Source organism: Gobio gobio (genome assembly GCF_949357685.1).
Source record: "Gobio gobio genome assembly, chromosome: 21".
NCBI classification, from domain to species: domain Eukaryota; kingdom Metazoa; phylum Chordata; class Actinopteri; order Cypriniformes; family Gobionidae; genus Gobio; species Gobio gobio.
In genome coordinates, this window is record NC_137117.1 from 4,864,321 (window position 1) to 4,885,062 (window position 20,742).

Genomic DNA, 20,742 nt, shown 5'->3' on the forward strand with positions numbered 1-20,742 from the left:
CACACTCTCACACACTCATACACACACACACACGCCTCCAATGGAAACTTAAAAAAAATATATTTTTTAAAGCTCCTAAAGGAAAAAGCGACGTGATGCATTGCTTCCCAAATATTTTTGGCTTGTTTTCCCCAGTAGAAAAACACTCACCTAAAGGATTATTAGGAACACATACTAATACTGTGCTAAGCGCTGCATAATATCATTCCGCCGCTGCAGCCATGCTACGGCCGCGAAGATCCGCGACTATTACGCAGGAATGAGAAAGTAGTTCTAGCCATATAGGTGTAGAAAATCGCAACTTTTAATTTTCAGTTGGTCTTAGCACACGATGTAACTGTAGAAGAGTCAAGTTTTAAACAGGAAAAATATTGAAAGTGTCTTTGGTCATTTTTTGAATGAGATGCTAATGGACTGATCAGAATCAATGATGTATGCTAAGCTATGCTAAAAGTGCTACCGCCAGATACAAAGATCGGCTGAAGCGATTCAAAAACGGTAAAACTCAACTATTTAACTCTAGGGGACTTGTAAAATGAGCCTATTTTCAAAAAAAGTTTAAGTAGCACCAAAACATTGCTGGGCTAGAACAGGGCTAGAAGTAAGAACCGATTACGTCAGGCGCTGGGGGCGGAGTCAACAAGACCAACACACACTTGAGATCCGCCATTGTTGAAATAGCAGCTAATGGAGCTAACAGCTGCTGCTCGTTTGTAATCTCCGTCTATACAAATTACGGCGAACTGCAGGAATGCGTTGGATTCGCTGTGTTTTCGTTGTGTTTTGATGCCGATGTAGGATCGTAAAGCCATGAGCATCAATAGTAAAGGCCTGTTCACACCAGGACGATTTTCGCGCGCGTTTATCAACGACGTTAACGCCTCGTGACTAAACAAAGGGCGCCAATGTGTGTGTGCACACCGACAGGCGTAAAAGCGTCATTAAAAAAAACAAAAACGCCTCGGGTTCATTTTTTTATTTTTGCGTTAAAAACTGGCCGACCAATGAGATCCGTGCTTTCGTTCACGTGCGCATCGCCAGTGGAAATCGTTTTGATGTGATCACTCAAGAAAACACCAAAAAAAAACGCTGGCGATAAGCGCGCGCGATATTCGTCCCGGTGTGTACAGGCCTTTACGCAACGTTTGCATTGTTGATGTAAGGCTTGTTCTGTGCAGACCGATCACCGTATGATAACGAGCACAGCGAGAGCATATCAGTCCTTCCAGAAAAACACAGCTTTTTTTTGTGATTGTTGCGGGCAAAAATCCTTGATTATGTGGCACGTTTTCTTAAAAAATGCGATGGAAAATGCGGGATATTTATGCAATTTTATGCGAAAAAAATGGCGGGAACTTGCAAAAACTGCGGTTTGATGAAAAAGAGAAAAAAGCACTACATCACAGAAAGTGCTGGGAATATTTAAGTTTTATTGATCTTGTTTTCATCTTATTGTTATTCATCTTACTTTTCATTTATTGAAGATCTTAATAAACACATGGCTCAAATTCACAAAACATTTAGTCAAACAAGTTCTGTAGCTTTACAAAAGGAATATGCTACACGACGAGAATGGTTTTTGTGCTAAAACCTAAATAACGACTTATATAGTGATGACCGAGTTCAAAAAACAGCATCATGAAGATTCGAAGCGTTATGAATCAGCGAGTCGATTCATGATTCGGATCGCGTGTCAAACTGCTGAAATACGTCTTTAGCGATCCAAACCGCTGAATCAACTCACTGATTCATAACGCTTCAAACCGCTGAATCGACTCACTGATTCATAACGCTTCAAACCGCTGAATCGACTCACTGATTCATAACGCTCCGAAGCTTCAGGATGCTGTGTTTTGAAATCGGTCAACACACCGGGAAACTGCTTTGCTTTGGTCTATTGCTGTTATTGTTGTTGGCCAATGGGAGTTTGCGAGCTTCATCATGGTTTCAGTGATATCTGTGGTTTCAGTGATATCTATGGTTTCAGCGATATCTGTGATATCTGTGGTTTCAGCGATATCTGTGGTTTCAGCGATATCTGTGGTTTCAGTGATATCTGTGGTTTCAGCGATATCTGTGGTTTCAGCGATATCTGTGGTTTCAGCGATATCTGTGGTTTCAGCGATATCTGTGGTTTCAGCAATATCTGTGGTTTCAGTGATATCTGTGGTTTCAGCGATATCTGTGGTTTCAGTGATATCTGTGGTTTCAGCGATATCTGTGGTTTCAGCGATATCTGTGGTTTCAGTGATATCTGTGGTTTCAGCGATATCTGTGGTTTCAGCGATATCTGTGGTTTCAGCGATATCTGTGGTTTCAGCGATATCTGTGGTTTCAGCGATATCTGTGGTTTCAGCGATATCTGTGGTTTCAGCGATATCTGTGGTTTCAGCGATATCTGTGGTTTCAGCGATATCTGTGGTTTCAGCGATATCTGTGGTTTCAGCGATATCTGTGGTTTCAGCGATATCTGTGGTTTCAGCGATATCTGTGGTTTCAGCGATATCTGTGGTTTCAGCGATATCTGTGGTTTCAGCGATATCTGTGGTTTCAGCGATATCTGTGGTTTCAGCGATATCTGTGGTTTCAGCGATATCTGTGGTTTCAGCGATATCTGTGGTTTCAGCGATATCTGTGGTTTCAGCGATATCTGTGGTTTCAGCGATATCTGTGGTTTCAGCGATATCTGTGGTTTCAGCGATATCTGTGGTTTCAGCGATATCTGTGGTTTCAGCAATATCTGTGGTTTCAGTGATATCTGTGGTTTCAGCAATATCTGTGGTTTCAGTGATATCTGTGGTTTCAGCGATATCTGTGGTTTCAGTGATATCTGTGGTTTCAGTGATATCTGTGGTTTCAGCGATATCTGTGGTTTCAGTGATATCTGTGGTGTCAGTGATATCTGTGGTTCCCTTACGAGAGTACTCTCGTATTGCGTTTTGCTAAAACGCTATGGGGGAATTCCTTTCCTCGAGATATTGAAGCAAATTTTTATCTAAAAATACCTTTTATACGCAGTGCAGCTGCACAACTCTCAGCAGGAAGCAGCTGCGTGCTGATTGGCTGTGCCGCTGCAACTGCAGCAACCTATAGCGAGACCGTGGGGCGGGACGGACCAATCAGGTCCTTCCAAATTCCCGCCACAAGGGGCAACAGAATTTGCATAGCCTAGGGTATATAAGACCCACTCTCGCAAGGTTAGTCAGATTAATTCTTCTTCAGCGACTTGCAATCGTTGAGCTCCGGATCGAAGCCTGTCGTCGACACGCACCCAGCGGAACACGCAGCCTGAGGACGTCGGATTCTCCGCCTTCAGCCTGCCTTCCAGCTGCGCCATCCGGCACCATATCCTTTAATACCTTCTGTTTTTCAAACATTCAAAAAAGAGCCGAGACGTTGTTGCAAATATCTCGTTCCTGCGCCTCGTGCAGAGGTTTCATCGCGGACGAGGATTGGCACATCATCTGCGTGTCATGTCTCGGACGAGACCACACGCAGGCTGCACTCAACCAGGGCGGCTGCCCTGAGTGCAACGAGCTGGCGCTGCAGACCCTTCGGGCTCGGCTCGCCAGCTTCGACTTGGATCCCGTCCCATGCTCCCAGCCTCTAGAGCCACGGAAGAAAAAACGTCGCGACCAGAGGCCACCGTAGCGCTCTGACGAGCACACGCCGGGCATGTCCCCGCGTGCCTCGCCATCGCCCGTGTTGTTCGTCGAGGAACAGCACAGCTCCCCTCGCATGGCGGCTGCTGCTGTTTCGTTCAGCGGACCGGAGGAGGAAGAGGATGACAGCCTTTCCCTTGCTGCATCCGGGAGCGGGTGGTCGGACGCCGCCTCGGAGCACGCCACTTCGACGCGGACAGCTAGCGGCGTCATAACCTCAGTCGACGCTGAGCTTATGCGCTTGCTCACCAAAGCCGTGGACGACCTCGGCATTGACTGGTCTCAGCCCGAGGAGCCCACGAGAAGCCGACTGGATGAGTGGTATTTCGAGAACCGCCGTCAACCGACCACTCAAAGACCCGCTCCCTTCTTTCCAGAAGTCCACGAGGAGCTAACAAAATCGTGGAAGGCGCCATTTTCTTCTCGCGCCAAATCCTCTTTTTCTCCAGCGCTCTCGGTAGTCGATGGCGCTCAGAAAAAAGGATATCAAGCCCTTCCTCCCCTCGAGGAAGCTGTCGCTGCACACCTTTGCCCGCCCTCCGCCAGAGGATGGCAGTCAAAGACTGTGCACCCTTCCAAAGCCTGCCGCACTACGTCCAGCCTCGCCGGTCGAGCATTCGCTTCCGCCGGCTAGGCGGCGTCAGCGCTACACTCCATGGCGGTGCTTCAAGTCTTCCAGGCCAAACTCCTCCGTTCCCTGGACGAGTCTGTTCCTGATAACGAGGCTCTGAAGGATCTGCGCGGCGCCACTGACTTGGCCCTGCGCACCACCAAGGCCAATGCTCAGGCGATCGGCAGATGCATGGGCAGCCTGACGGTGTTGGAGCGCCATGTGTGGCTTAACTTAACGGAGATGAAGGACACGGACAAGACCGCTTTCCTGGACGCGCCCATTTCGCCTTCAGGATTGTTTGGTTCCGCCGTGGTTGGGTTCACGGAGCGCTTCACTGAGGCACAGAAGGCTTCGCAGGCAATGCAACATTTCCTGCCCAAGCGTTCCAGCTCCTCCGCTAGCCGTCAAGCTAAAGCTGGACCAGCCCAGCCCACCAAGGCGCCGCCTTCCGCTCGCCAGCCTCACGCGGCTTCCAAGCCCGGTCAGCGTTCCCGCTCTACGAGCCGCAGCAGACCGCCGGAGCGTCGAGGTCCACGACCCAGCAATGTGTCGAAACCTGAGCCTCCGAAATCGTCCTAGCCAGAGGTATGAAGAGAAGGCGGATAGTGCCCGCTTCGGCCGGTGCACCGCCTCGCTCTCTTCTAAAACGTTCCCCAGCTCCCTTCAAGGCGGCTGGGAACGCCACATTCACAGCCAACGAGCCCGCAAGCAAGCGCGCTCGCCTGTACACAAACGCCGTTTTCACGGCGACCCATATGAGTCACAAAAAGAGCTTTTTCTCTGTAGGCAGTGTGCCAGCATTAAAGCATGTACCCCTACACTCAAGCACTCCCCCATGTTCCCCAGCCCCCTGCACTCAGGTGGCTGGAAACATTATTCTCACAGTCAACGAGCCCGCACTCAAGCGCGCTCGCCTGTACACAAGCACAAATACTCTATGTCCCCCGGCCCCCTGCACTCAGGCGGCGGGAAACAATTCCCTCATAAGCGCCAGCTTAGCGCAAGGTTATCGGGCCACCGAGTCCCTGTTACTCAGCGACTCGCCCCACAGATTAATTCAGCCCCTGGCTTCGAAGGCCGAGGCCTGGCGGGCCATTCCCGGCATTTCGAAATGGGTGTTGAACATAATAGAACGAGGTTACTCGCTACAGTTTGCTCGCAGACCACCGCGCTTTCGTGCCGTGGAAGAGACAACGGTGAGAAGCAACAAAAGTCACGTGCTTCGAACCGAGATATCAAAACTGTTAATAAAGGGAGCGGTAGAAGCCGTACACCCCTCACAGAGCGAGTCGGGCTTTTACAGCCGTTACTTCCTTGTACCAAAAAAGGACGGTGGTCTAAGACCCATCCTAGACCTCAGACATTTGAACAAAGCCCTTATGAAGCGCCCGTTCAGAATGTTGAGAATGAAACAAATCCTCGCGCACATTCGCCCGGGAGATTGGTTTTTCACTGTGGATCTAGGACCTATTTCCACATACAAATAGCCCCCCATCACAGGCCATTCTTGAGATTCGCCTTCGAGGGGAAAGCATACCAATACAAGGTGCTACCTTTTGGTCTATCTCTAGCCCCTTGCACGTTTACAAAGTGCATGGAAGCGGCGCTAACCCCGCTGAGGGTTCGGGGAATGAGAATTCTCAACTATCTCGACGACTGGCTCATAATAGCTCAGTCAGAGATACAGTTATTAAACCACAGATCTTGGCTTCTCAACCATTTACAATGCTTGGGACTCAGAATCAACGTGGCAAAGAGTTTATTGTCTCCCACACAGAAAGTTTAGTTTCTGGGAACAGTATTGGACTCACTGCAGATGAGCGCGCGGCTGACGTCACAGCGTGCGGTCTCTGTTCGGAACCGAGCGGTTTCCCTCAGGTCCGGTGCACACATTCCTCTCAAACACTTTCAGAGGATGTTGGATTTCATGGCCTCGGCGGCGCCAGTTCTCAGACTGGCTCTGTTGCACATGCGCCCCCTACAGCACTGGCTGAATCGCCGCGTTCCAGCTCACGCATGGCTTTCGGGCCGATTACAAATCAATGTAGACCACAGCTGTGTGTTAGCTCTGGCTCCTTGGAAAAATCCTGTCTGGTATCAGATGGGCGTGAGTTTGGGCACTGTTACGAAGTGGAAAGTTATCTCGACAGATGCATCCAACCTAGGTTGGGGAGCCCTTCACGAGGGCAGGCCAGTCTCCGGTCTCTGGTCAGACTCGGAGAAGAGCCTTCATATAAACTGTCTAGAGATGAAAGCGGTCACGATATCGCTAAGAGCTTTCCTTTCGTACATAAAATACCACCATGTCCTGATCCGAACGGACAGCAGGTCGGTGGTAGCCTATATAAATCGCCAAGGCGGTCTGAGATCTATCGATCTGCTCTCAATGGCGGAAGAAGCCCTAATATGGGCAGAGCACAATCTGAGCTCGCTGAGAGCGACTCACGTGCCAGGCATTCTGAATTTGGGTCCGGACATGCTGTCCAGGGGCAAAGTGTCCCCAGCAGAGTGGTCTCTTCACCCAAATATAATTCAGATAATTTGGGGCAAGTTTGGGGAGGCAAAAGTGGATCTTTTCGCCTCACAAGACAATGCTCAATGCCGAATATATTTCTCCAAGCACGAGGATGCGTTGGCCCACGAATGGCCCAACCTTCCTCTTTATGCGTTTCCCCCAATCTCAATGTTACCTCAGGTCATAGAGAGGATCAGGGAGAGCAAATGCGCTGTGCTTTTAATAGCCCCGCTTTGGAGAAATCAACCTTGGTTCTCACTGCTGAGTCAGATGTCAGATGCAGCTCCGTGGCCGATCCCGCTGAGGAGAGACCTCCTCATGCAGGCGGAACGGCAGATCTGGCATCCCCGTCCCGATCTATGAGCGCTTCATGTTTGGCCCATCAACGGGTACATGAGAACCTTTCTGGAAGCGTAATGAATACTATTACTGAAGCTAGAGCCCCCGCGACCAGGCGGCTTTATTCAGGCATATGGTCAGTCTTTTCAGACTGGTGTAAAGCGCGAAGTCTGACCCCACATGATTGTGCAGTGTCAGAAGTGCTTACATTTTCACAAGAGCTTCTGGACGCGGGTCGCTCCCCCTCCACGCTCAAAGTTTATGTGGCTGCTATAGCAGCGTATCACATTCAAGTGAACGGACTGTCACTAGGAAAGAGCGATCTCATTGTTCGCTTCCTTAAAGGGGCTAGAAGGCTTCACCCACCTCGCCCCCCTTCAGTCCCTATATGGGACCTGTCCACGGTCCTGGATGCCATGAAGAGCTCTGCATTTGAGCCTCTGCATTCTGTGAGCTTAAAGCTCCTGTCACTAAAGACCGCTTTTCTGCTTGCGATCGCATCAGTTAAGCGAGTGGGTGATCTGCACGCGCTCTCTGTGAGCGCCTCGTGTCTGGAATTTGGGCCAAACGACTCCAAAGTCGTCCTCAAACCAAGACATGGATATGTACCTAAAGTGCTTTCAACTCCGTTCAGAGCACAGGTCATTTCACTTTCGGTTACAAAGCAGACCCTGTCTCGGTGGATAGTGGATGCTATCTCACTGGCCTATGAGTCTAAAGATCTCAGTTGCCCCTTAGGCATTAAAGCCCATTCTACTAGAGGCATGGCCTCTTCGTGGGCTTGGTCTACTGGCATTTCTCTGAATGATATCTGTGCGTCGGCAGGCTGGGCCTGCCCGTCCGCTTTTACCAGATTCTATAATTTAGATGTTCCGGCTTTACAAGCTGGGCTTCTTGCTGTATGAACAGATTTAACCCCTTAAGGCTCGATAAGTCCGGCCTGGGTTGAATATTGTTAAGTCATAAGCATATTCCTTATACGGCCCGAAGTATCTGGCCACTCATTATTCCTGACCCGATTATGTCTGGTCTATACTTTTTATTGCATGAATATCGTGTTCATTCTCATGAGGGCCCGACTTAGGTCTGGCTCATTCTGAATTATTGATATCATACTACGGGCCCACCTAGGTTGGCCTGGGTTTGGTGTCGTCGGCTTTAGAGCCGTTAAGCAAGCACGGCGTTTTGCATTGGTCCCCCATAGCGTTTTAGCAAAACGCAATACGAGAGTACTCTCGTAAGGGAACGTTTCGGTTACTAACGTAACCTCGGTTCCCTAAGATGAGGGAACGAGTATTGCGTTTGCTTGCTCACTTGCTCAGGAGTCGCTTCAGTCGATTAACCTGACTAACCTTGCGAGAGTGGGTCTTATATACCCTAGGCTATGCAAATTCTGTTGCCCCTTGTGGCGGGAATTTGGAAGGACCTGATTGGTCCGTCCCGCCCCACGGTCTCGCTATAGGTTGCTGCAGTTGCAGCGGCACAGCCAATCAGCACGCAGCTGCTTCCTGCTGAGAGTTGTGCAGCTGCACTGCGTATAAAAGGTATTTTTGGATAAAAATTTGCTTCAATATCTCGAGGAAAGGAATTCCCCCATAGCGTTTTAGCAAAACGCAATACTCGTTCCCTCATCTTAGGGAACCGAGGTTACGTTAGTAACCGAAACGTTTCAGCGATATCTGTGGTTTCAGCGATATCTGTGGTTTCAGTGATATCTGTGGTTTCAGCGATATCTGTGGTTTCAGCGATATCTGTGGTTTCAGTGATATCTGTGGTTTCAGCGATATCTGTGGTTTCAGCGATATCTGTGGTTTCAGTGATATCTGTGGTTTCAGTGATATCTGTGGTTTCAGTGATATCTGTGGTTTCAGCGATATCTGTGGTTTCAGTGATATCTGTGATATCTGTGGTTTCAGTGATATCTGTGATATCTGTGGTTTCAGCGATATCTGTGGTTTCAGCGATATCTGTGGTTTCAGCGATATCAGCGATATCTGTGGTTTCAGTGATATCTGTGGTTTCAGCGATATCTGTGGTTTCAGCGATATCTGTGGTTTCAGTGATATCTGTGATATCTGTGGTTTCAGCGATATCAGTGGTTTCAGTGATATCTGTGGTTTCAGTGATATCTGTGGTTTCAGCGATATCTGTGGTTTCAGCGATATCTGTGGTTTCAGTGATATCTGTGATATCTGTGGTTTCAGCGATATCAGTGGTTTCAGTGATATCTGTGGTTTCAGTGATATCTGTGGTTTCAGCGATATCTGTGGTTTCAGCGATATCTGTGGTTTCAGCGATATCTGTGGTTTCAGTGATATCTGTGGTTTCAGCGATATCTGTGGTTTCAGCGATATCTGTGGTTTCAGTGATATCTGTGGTTTCAGTGATATCTGTGGTTTCAGTGATATCTGTGGTTTCAGTGATATCAGTGGTTTCAGTGATATCTGTGGTTTCAGCGATATCTGTGGTTTCAGTGATATCTGTGGTTTCAGCGATATCTGTGGTTTCAGTGATATCTGTGGTTTCAGTGATATCTGTGGTGATATCAGTGGTTTCAGTGATATCAGTGGTTTCAGCGATATCTGTGGTTTCAGCGATATCAGTGGTTTCAGTGATATCAGTGGTTTCAGCGATATCTGTGGTTTCAGTGATATCAGTGGTTTCAGTGATATCTGTGGTTTCAGTGATATCTGTGGTGATATCAGTGGTTTCAGTGATATCTGTGGTTTCAGTGATATCAGTGGTTTCAGTGATATCAGTGGTTTCAGTGATATCAGTGGTTTCAGCGATATCTGTGGTTTCAGCGATATCAGTGGTTTCAGTGATATCAGTGGTTTCAGTGATATCAGTGGTTTCAGTGATATCTGTGGTTTCAGTGATATCAGTGGTTTCAGTGATATCAGTGGTTTCAGCGATATCTGTGGTTTCAGTGATATCAGTGGTTTCAGTGATATCAGTGGTTTCAGTGATATCAGTGGTTTCAGCGATATCTGTGGTTTCAGTGATATCAGTGGTTTCAGTGATATCAGTGGTTTCAGTGATATCAGTGGTTTCAGCGATATCTGTGGTTTCAGTGATATCAGTGGTTTCAGCGATATCAGTGGTTTCAGCGATATCTGTGGTTTCAGTGATATCAGTGGTTTCAGCGATATCTGTGGTTTCAGCGATATCTGTGGTTTCAGCGATATCAGTGGTTTCAGCGATATCTGTGGTTTCAGTGATATCTGTGGTTTCAGTGATATCAGTGGTTTCAGTGATATCAGTGGTTTCAGTGATATCAGTGGTTTCAGTGATATCTGTGGTTTCAGTGATATCTGTGGTGATATCAGTGGTTTCAGTGATATCAGTGGTTTCAGTGATATCAGTGGTTTCAGTGATATCTGTGGTTTCAGTGATATCTGTGGTGATATCAGTGGTTTCAGTGATATCAGTGGTTTCAGTGATATCTGTGGTGATATCTGTGGTTTCAGTGATATCAGTGGTTTCAGTGATATCAGTGGTTTCAGTGATATCAGTGGTTTCAGTGATATCAGTGGTTTCAGTGATATCAGTGGTTTCAGCGATATCTGTGGTTTCAGCGATATCTGTGGTTTCAGCGATATCTGTGGTTTCAGTGATATCAGTGGTTTCAGTGATATCTGTGGTGTCAGCGATATCTGTGGTGTCAGTGATATCTGTGGTGTCAGTGATATCTGTGGTTTCAGCGATATCTGTGGTGTCAGTGATATCTGTGGTGTCAGTGATATCTGTGGTTTCAGTGATATCTGTGGTGTCAGTGATATCTGTGGTTTCAGTGATATCAGTGGTTTCAGTGATATCAGTGGTTTCAGTGATATCAGTGGTTTCAGTGATATCTGTGGTTTCAGTGATAACAGTGGTTTCAGTGATATCTGTGGTTTCAGTGATATCTGTGGTTTCAGTGATATCTGTGGTGTCAGTGATATCTGTGGTTTCAGCGATATCTGTGGTGTCAGTGATATCTGTGGTGTCAGTGATATCTGTGGTTTCAGTGATATCTGTGGTGTCAGCGATATCTGTGGTGTCAGCGATATCTGTGGTGTCAGTGATATCTGTAGTTTCAGTGATATCTGTGGTTTCAGTGATATCAGTGGTGTCAGTGATATCTGTGGTGTCAGTGATATCTGTGGTTTCAGTGATATCTGTGGTGTCAGTGATATCTGTGGTTTCAGTGATATCAGTGGTGTCAGTGATATCTGTGGTGTCAGTGATATCTGTGGTGTCAGTGATATCTGTGGTTTCAGTGATATCTGTGGTTTCAGTGATATCTGTGGTGTCAGTGATATCTGTGGTTTCAGTGATATCTGTGGTTTCAGTGATATCTGTGGTGTCAGTGATATCTGTGGTGTCAGTGATATCTGTGGTGTCAGTGATATCTGTGGTGTCAGTGATATCTGTGGTGTCAGTGATATCTGTGGTTTCAGTGATATCTGTGGTTTCAGTGATATCTGTGGTGTCAGTGATATCTGTGGTTTCAGTGATATCAGTGGTGTCAGCGATATCTGTGGTTTCAGCGATATCTGTGGTTTCAGTGATATCTGTGGTTTCAGTGATATCAGTGGTGTCAGTGATATCTGTGGTTTCAGTGATATCTGTGGTTTCAGTGATATCTGTGGTTTCAGTGATATCTGTGGTGTCAGTGATATCTGTGGTTTCAGTGATATCAGTGGTGTCAGTGATATCTGTGGTTTCAGTGATATCTGTGGTTTCAGCGATATCTGTGGTGTCAGTGATATCTGTGGTGTCAGTGATATCTGTGGTGTCAGTGATATCTGTGGTTTCAGTGATATCAGTGGTGTCAGTGATATCTGTGGTGTCAGTGATATCTGTGGTTTCAGTGATATCTGTGGTTTCAGTGATATCTGTGGTTTCAGTGATATCAGTGGTGTCAGTGATATCTGTGGTGTCAGTGATATCTGTGGTTTCAGTGATATCTGTGGTGTCAGTGATATCTGTGGTGTCAGTGATATCTGTGGTTTCAGTGATATCTGTGGTTTCAGTGATATCTGTGGTTTCAGCGATATCTGTGGTGTCAGTGATATCTGTGGTTTCAGCGATATCTGTGGTGTCAGTGATATCTGTGGTTTCAGTGATATCTGTGGTTTCAGTGATATCAGTGGTGTCAGTGATATCTGTGGTGTCAGTGATATCTGTGGTTTCAGTGATATCTGTGGTGTCAGTGATATCTGTGGTTTCAGTGATATCAGTGGTGTCAGTGATATCTGTGGTGTCAGTGATATCTGTGGTGTCAGTGATATCTGTGGTTTCAGTGATATCTGTGGTGTCAGTGATATCTGTGGTGTCAGTGATATCTGTGGTGTCAGTGATATCTGTGGTGTCAGTGATATCTGTGGTGTCAGTGATGGTGTCAGTGATATCTGTGGTGTCAGTGATATCTGTGGTTTCAGTGATATCTCTGGTTTCAGTGATATCTGTGGTTTCAGTGATATCTGTGGTTTCAGTGATATCTGTGGTGTCAGTGATATCTGTGGTGTCAGTGATATCTGTGGTGTCAGTGATATCTGTGGTGTCAGTGATGGTGTCAGTGATATCTGTGGTGTCAGTGATATCTGTGGTTTCAGCGATATCTGTGGTTTCAGTGATATCTGTGGTTTCAGTGATATCTGTGGTTTCAGTGATATCTGTGGTGTCAGCGATATCTATGGTTTCAGTGATATCTGTGGTGTCAGTGATATCTGTGGTGTCAGTGATATCTGTGGTTTCAGTGATATCTGTGGTGTCAGCGATATCTATGGTTTCAGTGATATCTGTGGTGTCAGTGATATCTGTGGTGTCAGTGATATCTGTGGTGTCAGTGATATCTGTGGTGTCAGTGATGGTGTCAGTGATATCTGTGGTGTCAGTGATATCTGTGGTTTCAGTGATATCTCTGGTTTCAGTGATATCTGTGGTTTCAGTGATATCTGTGGTTTCAGTGATATCTGTGGTTTCAGTGATATCTGTGGTGTCAGTGATATCTGTGGTGTCAGTGATATCTGTGGTGTCAGTGATATCTGTGGTGTCAGTGATATCTGTGGTGTCAGTGATATCTGTGGTGTCAGTGATGGTGTCAGTGATATCTGTGGTTTCAGTGATATCTATGGTTTCAGTGATATCTGTGGTTTCAGTGATATCTCTGGTTTCAGTGATATCTGTGGTTTCAGTGATATCTATGGTTTCAGTGATATCTGTGGTGTCAGTGATATCTGTGGTGTCAGTGATATCTGTGGTGTCAGTGATATCTGTGGTGTCAGTGATATCTGTGGTGTCAGTGATATCTGTGGTTTCAGTGATATCTGTGGTTTCAGTGATATCTGTGGTGTCAGCGATATCTGTGGTGTCAGTGATATCTGTGGTTTCAGTGATATCTGTGGTTTCAGTGATATCTGTGGTGTCAGTGATATCAGTGGTGTCAGTGATATCTGTGGTGTCAGTGATATCTGTGGTTTCAGTGATATCTGTGGTTTCAGTGATATCTGTGGTTTCAGTGATATCTGTGGTGTCAGTGATATCTGTGGTTTCAGTGATATCTGTGGTGTCAGCGATATCAGTGGTTTCAGTGATATCTGTGGTTTCAGTGATATCTGTGGTGTCAGCGATATCAGTGGTTTCAGCGATATCTGTGGTGTCAGCGATATCAGTGGTTTCAGTGATATCTGTGGTTTCAGCGATATCTGTGGTGTCAGTGATATCAGTGGTTTCAGTGATATCTGTGGTGTCAGTGATATCTGTGGTGTCAGTGATATCTGTGGTGTCAGTGATATCTGTGGTGTCAGCGATATCTGTGGTTTCAGTGATATCTGTGGTTTCAGCGATATCTGTGGTTTCAGTGATATCTGTGGTTTCAGTGATATCTGTGGTGTCAGTGATATCTGTGGTGTCAGCGATATCTGTGGTTTCAGTGATATCTGTGGTTTCAGTGATATCTGTGGTTTCAGTGATATCTGTGGTGTCAGCGATATCTGTGGTGTCAGTGATATCTGTGGTGTCAGTGATATCTGTGGTGTCAGTGATATCTGTGGTGTCAGCGATATCAGTGGTTTCAGTGATATCTGTGGTGTCAGCGATATCAGTGGTTTCAGTGATATCTGTGGTTTCAGTGATATCTGTGGTTTCAGTGATATCTGTGGTGTCAGTGATATCTGTGGTTTCAGCGATATCTGTGGTGTCAGCGATATCAGTGGTGTCAGTGATATCTGTGGTGTCAGCGATATCAGTGGTTTCAGTGATATCTGTGGTGTCAGCGATATCAGTGGTTTCAGTGATATCTGTGGTGTCAGCGATATCAGTGGTTTCAGTGATATCTGTGGTGTCAGCGATATCAGTGGTTTCAGTGATATCTGTGGTTTCAGTGATATCTGTGGTTTCAGCGATATCTGTGGTGTCAGCGATATCAGTGGTTTCAGTGATATCTGTGGTGTCAGTGATATCTGTGGTTTCAGTGATATCTGTGGTTTCAGCGATATCTGTGGTGTCAGCGATATCTGTGGTGTCAGTGATATCTGTGGTTTCAGCGATATCTGTGGTGTCAGTGATATCTGTGGTTTCAGTGATATCTGTGGTGTCAGCGATATCTGTGGTTTCAGCGATATCAGTGGTTTCAGTGATATCTGTGGTGTCAGTGATATCTGTGGTTTCAGCGATATCAGTGGTTTCAGCGATATCTGTGGTTTCAGCGATATCAGTGGTTTCAGTGATATCTGTGGTTTCAGCGATATCTGTGGTGTCAGCGATATCAGTGGTTTCAGTGATATCTGTGGTGTCAGTGATATCTGTGGTTTCAGTGATATCTGTGGTTTCAGCGATATCTGTGGTGTCAGCGATATCTGTGGTGTCAGCGATATCTGTGGTGTCAGTGATATCTGTGGTTTCAGCGATATCTGTGGTGTCAGCGATATCTGTGGTGTCAGTGATATCTCTGGTTTCAGTGATATCAGTGGTTTCAGTGATATCTGTGGTTTCAGCGATATCTGTGGTGTCAGCGATATCTGTGGTTTCAGCGATATCTGTGGTGTCAGTGATATCTGTGGTTTCAGCGATATCTGTGGTGTCAGTGATATCTGTGGTTTCAGCGATATCTGTGGTGTCAGTGATATCTGTGGTTTCAGTGATATCTGTGGTGTCTGTGATATCTGTGGTTTCAGCGATATCTGTGGTGTCAGTGATATCTGTGGTTTCAGCGATATCTGTGGTGTCAGCGATATCTGTGGTTTCAGTGATATCAGTGGTTTCAGCGATATCAGTGGTTTCAGTGATATCTGTGGTGTCAGTGATATCTGTGGTTTCAGTGATATCTGTGGTTTAAGCGATATCAGTGGTTTCAGTGATATCAGTGGTGTCAGTGATATCTGTGGTTTCAGTGATATCTGTGGTGTCAGTGATATCTGTGGTTTCAGTGATATCTGTGGTTTCAGCGATATCTGTGGTGTCAGCGATATCTGTGGTGTCAGCGATATCAGTGGTTTCAGTGATATCTGTGGTGTCAGCGATATCAGTGGTTTCAGTGATATCTGTGGTTTCAGTGATATCTGTGGTTTCAGCGATATCTGTGGTGTCAGCGATATCTGTGGTGTCAGCGATATCAGTGGTTTCAGTGATATCTGTGGTTTCAGTGATATCTGTGGTTTCAGCGATATCTGTGGTGTCAGCGATATCTGTGGTGTCAGTGATATCTGTGGTTTCAGTGATATCTGTGGTTTCAGTGATATCTGTGGTTTCAGCGATATCTGTGGTGTCAGTGATATCAGTGGTGTCAGTGATATCTGTGGTGTCAGCGATATCTATGGTTTCAGTGATATCTGTGGTGTCAGTGATATCTGTGGTTTCAGCGATATCAGTGGTTTCAGTGATATCTGTGGTTTCAGTGATATCTGTGGTTTCAGCGATATCTGTGGTTTCAGTGATATCAGTGGTGTCAGTGATATCTGTGGTTTCAGTGATATCAGTGGTGTCAGTGATATCTGTGGTGTCAGTGATATCTGTGGTTTCAGTGATATCAGTGGTGTCAGTGATATCTGTGGTTTCAGTGATATCAGTGGTGTCAGTGATATCTGTGGTGTCAGTGATATCTATGGTTTCAGTGATATCTGTGGTTTCAGTGATATCAGTGGTGTCAGTGATATCTGTGGTTTCAGTGATATCAGTGGTGTCAGTGATATCTGTGGTGTCAGTGATATCTGTGGTTTCAGTGATATCTGTGGTGTCAGTGATATCTGTGGTTTCAGTGATATCTGTGGTTTCAGTGATATCTGTGGTGTCAGTGATATCTGTGGTTTCAGTGATATCTGTGGTTTCAGTGATATCAGTGGTGTCAGTGATATCTGTGGTGTCAGTGATATCTGTGGTTTCAGCGATATCTGTGGTTTCAGTGATATCTGTGGTTTCAGTGATATCAGTGGTGTCAGTGATATCTGTGGTTTCAGTGATATCAGTGGTGTCAGTGATATCTGTGGTGTCAGTGATATCTGTGGTTTCAGTGATATCAGTGGTGTCAGTGATATCTGTGGTTTCAGTGATATCAGTGGTTTCAGTGATATCTGTGGTTTCAGCGATATCTGTGGTTTCAGTGATATCAGTGGTGTCAGTGATATCTGTGGTTTCAGTGATATCAGTGGTGTCAGTGATATCTGTGGTGTCAGTGATATCTGTGGTTTCAGCGATATCAGTGGTTTCAGTGATATCTGTGGTTTCAGTGATATCTGTGGTTTCAGCGATATCTGTGGTTTCAGTGATATCTGTGGTTTCAGTGATATCTGTGGTTTCAGTGATATCTGTGGTGTCAGTGATATCTGTGGTGTCAGCGATATCAGTGGTGTCAGTGATATCTGTGGTGTCAGCGATATCTATGGTTTCAGTGATATCTGTGGTGTCAGTGATGTCAGTGATATCTGTGGTGTCAGTGATATCTGTGGTGTCAGTGATATCTGTGGTGTCAGCGATATCTGTGGTTTCAGTGATATCAGTGGTTTCAGTGATATCTGTGGTTTCAGCGATATCTGTGGTTTCAGTGATATCTGTGGTGTCAGCGATATCTGTGGTTTCAGTGATATCAGTGGTTTCAGTGATATCTGTGGTGTCAGTGATATCTGTGGTTTCAGTGATATCAGTGGTTTCAGTGATATCTGTGGTGTCAGTGATATCTGTGGTTTCAGTGATATCTGTGGTTTCAGTGATATCTGTGGTTTCAGTGATATCTGTGGTTTCAGTGATATCTGTGGCTTCAGTGATATCTGTGGTGTCAGTGATATCTGTGGTGTCAGCGATATCTATGGTTTCAGTGATATCTGTGGTGTCAGTGATATCTGTGGTGTCAGTGATATCTGTGGTTTCAGCGATATCTGTGGTGTCAGTGATATCAGTGGTGTCAGTGATATCTATGGTTTCAGTGATATCTGTGGTGTCAGTGATATCTATGGTTTCAGTGATATCTGTGGTTTCAGCGATATCTATGGTTTCAGTGATATCTGTGGTGTCAGTGATATCTGTGGTGTCAGTGATATCTATGGTTTCAGTGATATCTGTGGTTTCAGCGATATCTGTGGTTTCAGTGATATCTGTGGTGTCAGCGATATCTGTGGTTTCAGTGATATCAGTGGTTTCAGTGATATCTGTGGTGTCAGTGATATCTGTGGTTTCAGTGATATCAGTGGTTTCAGTGATATCTGTGGTGTCAGTGATATCTGTGGTTTCAGTGATATCTGTGGTTTCAGTGATATCTGTGGTTTCAGTGATATCTGTGGTTTCAGTGATATCTGTGGTTTCAGTGATATCTGTGGTGTCAGTGATATCTGTGGTTTCAGTGATATCTGTGGTTTCAGTGATATCTGTGGTTTCAGTGATATCTGTGGTTTCAGTGATATCTGTGGTTTCAGTGATATCTGTGGTTTCAGTGATATCAGTGGTGTCAGTGATATCTGTGGTGTCAGCGATATCTATGGTTTCAGCGATATCTGTGGTTTCAGTGATATCTGTGGTGTCAGTGATATCTATGGTTTCAGTGATATCTGTGGTGTCAGTGATATCTGTGGTTTCAGCGATATCTGTGGTTTCAGTGATATCTGTGGTGTCAGTGATATCTGTGGTTTCAGTGATATCTCTGGTTTCAGCGATATCTGTGGTTTCAGTGATATCTGTGGTTTCAGTGATATCTGTGGTGTCAGTGATATCTCTGGTTTCAGCGATATCTGTGGTTTCAGCGATATCTGTGGTTTCAGTGATATCTGTGGTTTCAGTGATATCTGTGGTGTCAGTGATATCTGTGGTTTCAGTGATATCTCTGGTTTCAGCGATATCTGTGGTTTCAGTGATATCTGTGGTTTCAGCGATATCTGTGGTGTCAGTGATATCTCTGGTTTCAGCGATATCTGTGGTTTCAGCGATATCTGTGGTTTCAGTGATATCTGTGGTTTCAGTGATATCTGTGGTGTCAGTGATATCTGTGGTGTCAGCGATATCTGTGGTTTCAGTGATATCTGTGGTTTCAGCGATATCTGTGGTGTCAGTGATATCTGTGGTTTCAGTGATATCTGTGGTTTCAGTGATATCTGTGGTGTCAGTGATATCTGTGGTTTCAGTGATATCTGTGGTTTCAGCGATATCTGTGGTGTCAGTGATATCTGTGGTTTCAGTGATATCTGTGGTGTCAGCGATATCTGTGGTTTCAGTGATATCTGTGGTTTCAGTGATATCTGTGGTGTCAGTGATATCTGTGGTTTCAGTGATATCTGTGGTTTCAGTGATATCTGTGGTTTCAGTGATATCTGTGGTGTCAGTGATATCTCTGGTTTCAGTGATATCTGTGGTTTCAGCGATATCTGTGGTTTCAGTGATATCTGTGGTTTCAGTGATATCTGTGGTGTCAGTGATATCTGTGGTTTCAGTGATATCTGTGGTTTCAGCGATATCTGTGGTTTCAGTGATATCTGTGGTTTCAGTGATATCTGTGGTGTCAGTGATATCTGTGGTTTCAGCGATATCTGTGGTTTCAGCGATATCTGTGGTGTCAGTGATATCTGTGGTGTCAGTGATATCTGTGGTGTCAGTGATATCTGTGGTGTCAGTGATATCTGTGGTGTCAGTGATATCTGTGGTTTCAGTGATATCTGTGGTGTCAGTGATATCTGTGGTTTCAGTGATATCTGTGGTGTCAGTGATATCTCTGGTTTCAGCGATATCTGTGGTTTCAGTGATATCTGTGGTTTCAGTGATATCTGTGGTTTCAGCGATATCTGTGGTTTCAGTGATATCTGTGGTTTCAGTGATATCTGTGGTGTCAGTGATATCTCTGGTTTCAGCGATATCTGTGGTTTCAGTGATATCTGTGGTTTCAGTGATATCTTGGTTTCAGTGATATCTGTGGTTTCAGCGATATCTGTGGTTTCAGTGATATCTGTGGTTTCAGTGATATCTGTGGTGTCAGTGATATCTGTGGTGTCAGCGATATCTGTGGTTTCAGTGATATCTGTGGTTTCAGCGATATCTGTGGTGTCAGCGATATCAGTGGTTTCAGTGATATCTGTGGTGTCAGTGATATCTGTGGTGTCAGTGATATCTGTGGTGTCAGCGATATCTGTGGTGTCAGTGATATCTGTGGTTTCAGCGATATCTGTGGTGTCAGTGATATCTGTGGTTTCAGCGATATCTGTGGTGTCAGCGATATCTGTGGTGTCAGTGATATCTGTGGTGTCAGTGATATCTGTGGTTTCAGCGATATCTGTGGTGTCAGTGATATCTGTGGTTTCAGTGATATCAGTGGTTTCAGCGATATCTGTGTGTCAGTGATATCTGTGGTTTCAGCGATATCAGTGGTTTCAGTGATATCTGTGGTGTCAGTGATATCTGTGGTGTCAGTGATATCTGTGGTTTCAGTGATATCAGTGGTTTCAGTGATATCTGTGGTTTCAGTGATATCTGTGGTTTCAGCGATATCAGTGGTTTCAGTGATATCAGTGGTGTCAGTGATATCAGTGGTTTCAGTGATATCTGTGGTTTCAGCGATATCTGTGGTGTCAGCGATATCTGTGGTGTCAGCGATATCAGTGGTTTCAGTGATATCTGTGGTGTCAGCGATATCAGTGGTTTCAGTGATATCTGTGGTTTCAGTGATATCTGTGGTTTCAGCGATATCTGTGGTGTCAGCGATATCTGTGGTGTCAGCGATATCAGTGGTTTCAGTGATATCTGTGGTTTCAGTGATATCTGTGGTTTCAGCGATATCTGTGGTGTCAGCGATATCAGTGGTTTCAGTGATATCTGTGGTTTCAGTGATATCTGTGGTTTCAGCGATATCTGTGGTTTCAGTGATATCTGTGGTTTCAGTGATATCTGTGGTTTCAGTGATATCTGTGGTTTCAGTGATATCTGTGGTGTCAGCGATATCAGTGGTGTCAGTGATATCTGTGGTGTCAGCGATATCTATGGTTTCAGTGATATCTGTGGTTTCAGCGATATCTGTGGTGTCAGTGATATCTGTGTTTCAGCGATATCTGTGGTTTCAGTGATATCTGTGGTGTCAGCGATATCTGTGGTTTCAGTGATATCAGTGGTTTCAGTGATATCTGTGGTGTCAAGTGATATCTGTGGTTTCAGTGATATCA

At 45.4% G+C, this 20,742-nt stretch overlaps 1 protein-coding gene across 1 annotated transcript in view; it reads left to right on the top strand.

Moving 5' to 3' along the window:
- Positions 1-20,742, top strand: part of LOC307118012 (kinesin-like protein KIF1C) — a gene marked incomplete at its 5' end in the record, with an annotated part of 42,495 nt that overhangs the window by 158 nt on the left and 21,595 nt on the right. The window lies entirely within an intron of this gene.